Genomic DNA, 7,424 nt, shown 5'->3' on the forward strand with positions numbered 1-7,424 from the left:
AAGAACCATTTACGTAATAAACTTTGGTGATTTTTTTCAAATCTATTTAGTTTTCTCTAAATAAAAACCTATGGTAAATGTTATAAATTCTTTTGATATGTTTGTATTCATCAAAAACTATATTTCGTTTCGGTATTATACTTTATTTTCTTTTTGAAGTATATGGATTGATGTAAAACACTAAAACTTATGGTTATGTATTATTTTAATGTATTTGGATTCATCTACAACTTATTTTTATGTGTATTTTTAATGTTTGAACTTGTAAACATCAACTTCATAATTTCTATATGTATGTATGTGTAGGAAAATAGAAAAAAAACATGAAAAATATAGAAACCGGTTCACCCGACGGTCGAACCGGTTAAACCGGGAACCGACCATCATACCGGTTCAACTAAAAAACCGATTTTTAAAACACTGATTAAAATAGTTTTAAAATCCGTAACCCTTAATATATCATTCAATAAAGTCATCATTACTTATTTAATATTTTTTTAATTAAGTTTACCATTAATATTTTCTTTTCCTTCCTGGGTGTATTTAAAATTCCCCCTCCCCCCCTCCCCCAACCCACACATTTAGTCTCTCACTATATTTGAACTCTTTTTATGCTACATAATTATTTCTAATTATTTTTATTAATTGCTATTTATTTATTTATTTTTTATTATTTCCTTAATTATTAATTACTTACTTTAAATTTACTTAATGTGTTTCATTTATCTAATTTTAAAAGTTTATCTTTAATTATTATATAACTAGTTTATAACTCGTGGGAACCACGGTTATAAAATTAATTAAACTTTCATAATAAAAATTTATAATTATTAATCAAGAATTTTAAATAAATCATTTTAAATTAATTATTAATTAAGAGATATATCAAAATTTTAAGTTATTATAATTTCATATTTGACATATAATTAGAAAAATGTAAATTTGAATTTTGAAATGACTTGTCTAATATATTTAGATGACACATGGCATAATATTAATGAGGAATTGTATTAGAGTGACACTTGTCAAAAGGAGATTAACACTATTCATTTATTAGAATAGGGATCGTCCGTATTCTTTATTTTACATTTTTTTCTAAATAATAAAATGATAGACAAGATGTTATAAATATTGTGCTCCACCGTCATACATTACACCAAGGCTGTGTTTGGCGCGCCACAGCTAGCTGATAAGCTAGCTTATTTTTCGAGCTTTTTTATGTTGTCGTATTTGTTAAGCCAAAAAGTAGCTGATAAGCTAGCTTTTTAAAAAGCTACTTAGACTAGCTTTTTAGGAGCTTTTTTAAAATTTTCCAAATACACCCCTTAATTAATTATAGAAACACATATTTTTACATGTCCTTTTATGTAATTTTATATATTTCAGCTAGCTTTTTCAGCTAGTTTTACCAAACTTTATTTTTTATCAGCTAGCTTTTCAGCTAGTCCGCCAAACATAGCCCAAGTAGAATACCATAGTTTTTACTAGGCCACTTGCCATAATCAATTTCTTTTGATCCTTCCATCCTGATAATATATTAATTAATCAGATATGAAGCTCTACCATCACATTCGAGTAGAATACACCAAATAGAGTATATATATTTTTTCTTAGGAATCTATTTCCTTACCCAAATAGTCATCTAATCTAGTACGCCTGATTTGTTGAAGCTTGAAACTGTGTAAAATAACACATGGTTATATAAATGAATAAGGAAATCATAAAATATGTATTATATATATGTAGTTTCATATTTTTCAAAGGCAATATGTTAGGCACATGTGAGTATAGTTGAGGCCATGTGTAAGATTTTTTCACACGCATTTAGCATCGATGCAGGTGGTAGCAAAGAGTTACTCTTAAAAAGATTAGGAAAAGTAACGATCAAATAAGTAAAATGACCAAAATTTCACCAAAAGTTAAACAACCCTTGTATATTGCATACATAATTATATATCCTAATCATTTGTAACGTTTCGTGAGTACGTACAACCATTTGTTATTTTATATTGCCAAAAATCCAAACAAAAAAAATAATGGTAAAGTTTAAGATTATTATCCCACAAACTGAAATCTGATACGTATCTTACGTACATACCATCTTCTATGTAATATAGATACTAAGAAACACGGGTGACATTTCAATAGTTGATGTGGTAATGAATATATGTTCTTAGCACACACATATCCGTGAGGATTTATTAAGAAATATTAAAAATTCATAAACTAAACAAAACATATATAGTAGTCTCACACAAGATATATCACCTTTTCCATAATATTTGGCTCACATATTCACTTAACTTAGTTTGGTTAACCTCACCTTCAACCCATGCTTCATTTGAAGTGTTATTGAAGCAATTGGATACACCATGTGACCTTCAACCAGCTCAATGTGATAATGATAAATGATCATAGAAGCCACTATCTTTAGTTGAGTGAAACTCATGTCCTTACCTATACAAATCCTTGGTCCACCATTGAAAGTCGGGAACTTGTAAGATGATTCATGTTTGATCCCTCCTTCCTTTGAAATCCATCTTTCAGGCTTAAACTCCATGCAATCCTCACCCCATATATTTTCCATCCTTCCCATGCCATAAAAATATAGCAAAATCTTAGTGTTTTGATCAACTTGGTGGCCACTTGGAAGTATATCCGGCTGTAAGGGAGTTTTGTGGTTAAAGGGAACAGGAGGGTAAAGCCTCAAGGCTTCACATAGAGCCCCATGAAGATAAACCAGTTTGCCTAACTCTTTGGAATTCCAGTTCTTTTGATCATCTACTTTCTCCTGCAATAACGTGTGAATCTCCTCTCGGATCTTGTCCTCTACGATTGGATTTTTTGCAATAAGATAGAAAAACCATGAGAGAGCTGTGCTAGTTGTATCTCTCCCAGCACCAATTAGGTTCTTTATGACATCTTTTAAAAACTTGCTAGGATCTTCAAAACTACTGCTTTGGTCTTTAAACTCTCTAACCAAGGATGCCAATCCAAAATGTTCACTTTCTATGTTAGTATTGGACACATGTTGTATTCTAGCTAAGCACTTACACAAGAACTGATCAAAAGTATTGTTTGCTTCACTTAACTTCTTTTCATTCCCCATTTTAAATAGTTGTTGAAATTTCCAAAAGATTGGAGGTGAAAATAGTCTGCACAACATACTTTCTCCAATATCTGTTAAGGACTTCTCACAAGGAAGGAAAGGAAAATCAAGAGACAAGCTTTTTGGATCAAAGTCTAAGAGCAACGTGCATATAGTATCAAAAGTGAACCTTTGGAATATGTCCTGCAAATCCATCTCATTGCCTAGTTTGGAAATAGATTCCAATATTGGTAAAAGCCCTCTTTCCATCTTATTCCAGACAATCCCTTCGAAGACACTTTGAAAGTTGGGTTGCCTGAAAAGAGACATGGTGGTTTTGCGTTGGATCTCCCATAAATGTCCATCGACATTAAAGATGCCATCTCCAAAGAAATCAAATATTTCACGGAATTTTGGGCCTTTCGGATAATTAGTAAAGTTCTTGCTCAAAACATGTTGGATGTCTAATGGGTCTGTGGTAAAAAGCATGTCCATGTTGGTAAACCAAGGTCCTCTCAACATGAAACTACCGCCACTACGATTAATATATATCGCCAAGAAATCATGGATTTGGTTCAAGTTTGTAAGGGCTTGAAACACACCAAGATGCGGCCAATATCTATCGATAAGAGCTTTTAAGTATTGAGGTCTGTAATGAAATATTAATAAAGAAAGAAAAATGAGGATGGTCAAAGATTCAAGGAAAGCCATATGAAAGAAATGTAAAGATATACATATGAACTTAAGTGGTACATGAATGATTATATATATATATATATATATATATATATATATATATATATATATATATATATATATATATATATATATATATATATATATAATAAAAGAGATATTTATTATTTCACCACATTGATTTGAAACTCCTGTAACTTTTCAGTTTCTTTCCAATAATGATTATAAGTTGATTAATTAATATTATATAAGTGAAAAACCTAAATTAACTAAACTTATTAGTTTTGGATATTTTGTATATAAATCGTTGTCATTTAAAGTCTTAACTTTTGAATAATTTTTATAAAATATTTAAATTGTTAATTAAATATAATGTTAAAGGATTAACTTAAATCAAAATTTTAATTAAACTTTAAAAGAAAATCCATAGACTTTTTTTGTAAATAGTTACAAGTTATAAATTGTATTGTTAAATGTAAAACCTAAATTGTAATCGTATATTAACTAAAAAACTTTCTAATTTTTTATAATCATTGAGAGTCTCCAAATAATTAGCTTATAAAAACTCTTACAACAACAATAGTTAAAAGTAATATTATATAAAAAAAATATTGTTACATTTAAAAACAAAACAATGATTGATGTTTTAAATAATTAAAATGATACAGATTAATATGTTAAGAAAATAAAATTTTTAAAAATTCATTAGTCATAATAACAACTATAAATAACATTAAATCATATATTGTATTTAATTTTATTCATTAATAACCTGCTCATTGATACAATTGAGATTAAATTGTTTTAATAGATTTCTACCTTATCACTAAAAATAATAAATAGTTTACGTCAACTTAATAGAAGAATTATTATATAAAAATTAACAACAATATCATTGTTATATTTAAACACGTATATTTATAAATATTTCTATTATATTATTATATTATGCATAACACAGTTATTCACCTAGTTATATAATTGATTATAAGGATTGATGGTAAATATCATGCAATGCCTAACATGCCTAACATGCCAAAATTCGTTTAGTTACACTCATCACATTTACAACTAATTTAATTAGAACTTACTAGCATGTGTTGAACGTGAGGTTAACCAAATAAGTGAAGTTCATATGTGCCAAACATAATAGAGAAAATTGTAGATTTACTGTGAAATTACTATATATGTTCTATTTCATTTATAAATTTAATATTTCTTTATAAATTCTCATGGATATCTGTGTATTAAGAACATAATATATATATATATATATATATATATATATATATATATATATATATATATATATATATATATATTAACATCCGGATTTTCAGTATGTATCTTTTTTGGCTTTAATTTATTTAATTCGTTGAAATATGAAACACTGAAAATTTAGGATTTTTATCTAGGTGCGCCGGGGAGCCCAAGACCATGGGATGAACGACCTTTAGGGTTTCTGAGACTATTTATTGCACCTTAACTCCTAGGGTTTGTCTAATCTTGATCCATCTTAGTTCTAGAACGTCCATTTGGAGAAAACCTAACCTTCTTTGAGTGTTGTGTGCTTATCCTCCCTATGCTTGAACCTCATTTACGGCTTATTTTGTGCGTTTTAGTGAAGGGATCAAGAAAGGTGGTGTCTAGGAGCTTGAAGCTTGAAGATCTTTGCATTCTCCATACTTCTGGACCATTGTAAGTCACAAAGATCCATGCTTTATTGTGTTTCCTTTTTAGATCTAAGAGTATTTGGTGTTTTGGTCCTTAGTTATGAAGATTTGGTCCCTTTATGGCTTGATCTATGGAGTTTGGACAACTCATTGATCTTTGAGTTATGTTCTACTTCACATATGATGTTTAAATGGTGTTGAGAGTGCATGAAAGATCTCTCTCTACTCTACGCATGAAGAAAAATAGATTCATGGAGTTTTTGGAAACTAGGGTTTTGGACCTATTTGGTTTGGGGTGTTTTAATGGATAAATTTTCCATTAAGACATCATTTAGGTCCATATTTGAGAGTTAGAAATTTGGGCTTAAGAGATTAAGTCGAACGTGGGGCGCCTCCTAAAGGCGTCGAGGTCGGGGCACTTTTTGGGTTTTCTAAGATGCGACTTTTTTTTATGCCAAGTCCCAACTATTTTGTCCTGTAGTGTGCAGTGGGCGCTTAAGAGAGGTGTGGGTTGACCAAAAGTTTGACTTTTTTTCTAAGTATTTGAAATATGGAATACAAAACCCCCTAGGGCTTGAAGAGGTTAATTAACATTTTTTTTACTATTTTAGATGACTCTAACTTCTTACATGTTTTGTTTTGAATTTTCATGAAGGATTATGGAGTGGAAGATCGACCATTTGGTTGGATTTTTGGTTGATTTCAACATCAATTTGTACTTTCAAGTTTAAGAAATGTAGATGATATATATATATATATATATATATATATATATATATATATATATATATATATATATATATATATATATATATATATATATATTATTAAAAGAGAAACCTTATGACACCATTTTAAATAATATGGACTCTTGATTGTATTTCAATCTTATTTTTTCCACCCTTAGATCAAATTGCTGACATCATTTTCCCCATATGAAATATATTTAATTTCAATAAGTGTTTTCCAAACGTAAAACAATAACTTACATTCGTTGAAATGGAATGTATTTAAATCCAATAAAAGCTTTCCATATTTTAAATATTGAATTTCCGGTTATGAAGATTTTAATATGGTCAATTTTAAAAGCATATTACTAAAAATCAATTTCAATTAAGTCATTAATATCAACCATTAATATAAATCTGTTTATATTAGTAAACCATTAATATAAAATCTATTTTTATTAGGAAATCATTAATATCGAAAAATCATATTCAAACTATCACACATATATACGATTCATCTTTGAATACACGGCTCGCACTTATTTTCAATTGTTTATTTTCTTCAAACCTTCTCCCACAACATCATTATTATTGCTTATAACTTCCATCATCATTCTCTGCTTCAAACATTCACTCTTGTGCACTAGAAGGTCGGTACCTTCTTTTGCTTTTTATATTTTTTTGTTCCTATATCAAATGTATGTATTCATATATTTCAAATTTCTTTGTCACAAATTACATGAAATCAGTTAACTATTTTTCTGAAACTTTTCAAATAAACAGGAAAAGATATTACGTACTTTTAATAAAACAAAAATGTAACACTCTAAAAATCCAAGCCAATTTAAATTTTTCAAAAACCACCCAGTTTCATTAAGTTATTACAAAAATGTTTTCAATACATTTATTATCAGAGTATTCCCAGAACCATATCATAAAACAAGAACATGAGGAGTGGTACGATCACGCATTCGCCTTGCCACGGTCTCCTGAAGTACCTGAAAAACATTAAACCACAACTGTAAGCCTGAAAGCTTAGTGAGATACCCCCAAAATACCAACCACATATACCATGCATAACATATCATAAACGAACAGAACAACCATGCACTTCGGGTCTACTGTGTGACTGGTCCGCCGCACCGGGACTTTAGTCGGCCTGGTCACCCCGCTGACTCGTCGAGTCCCTATGCTCTGAAAATCTCATAGCACGACTCAACTCGCCGAGTCGCCCCAAGA

General features: G+C 29.4%; 1 pseudogene; it reads right to left on the minus strand.

The window, feature by feature from the left end:
* Positions 1-1,937: 1,937 nt before the first annotated feature.
* On the minus strand, positions 1,938-3,829 carry LOC145070956 (alkane hydroxylase MAH1 pseudogene; annotated as a pseudogene).
* Positions 3,830-7,424: the final 3,595 nt, after the last annotated feature.

The sequence above is a fragment of the Lactuca serriola genome, chromosome 8 (genome assembly GCF_051521515.1).
Source record: "Lactuca serriola cultivar US96UC23 chromosome 8, Lser_US96UC23_V15, whole genome shotgun sequence".
Classification (NCBI taxonomy): domain Eukaryota; kingdom Viridiplantae; phylum Streptophyta; class Magnoliopsida; order Asterales; family Asteraceae; genus Lactuca; species Lactuca serriola.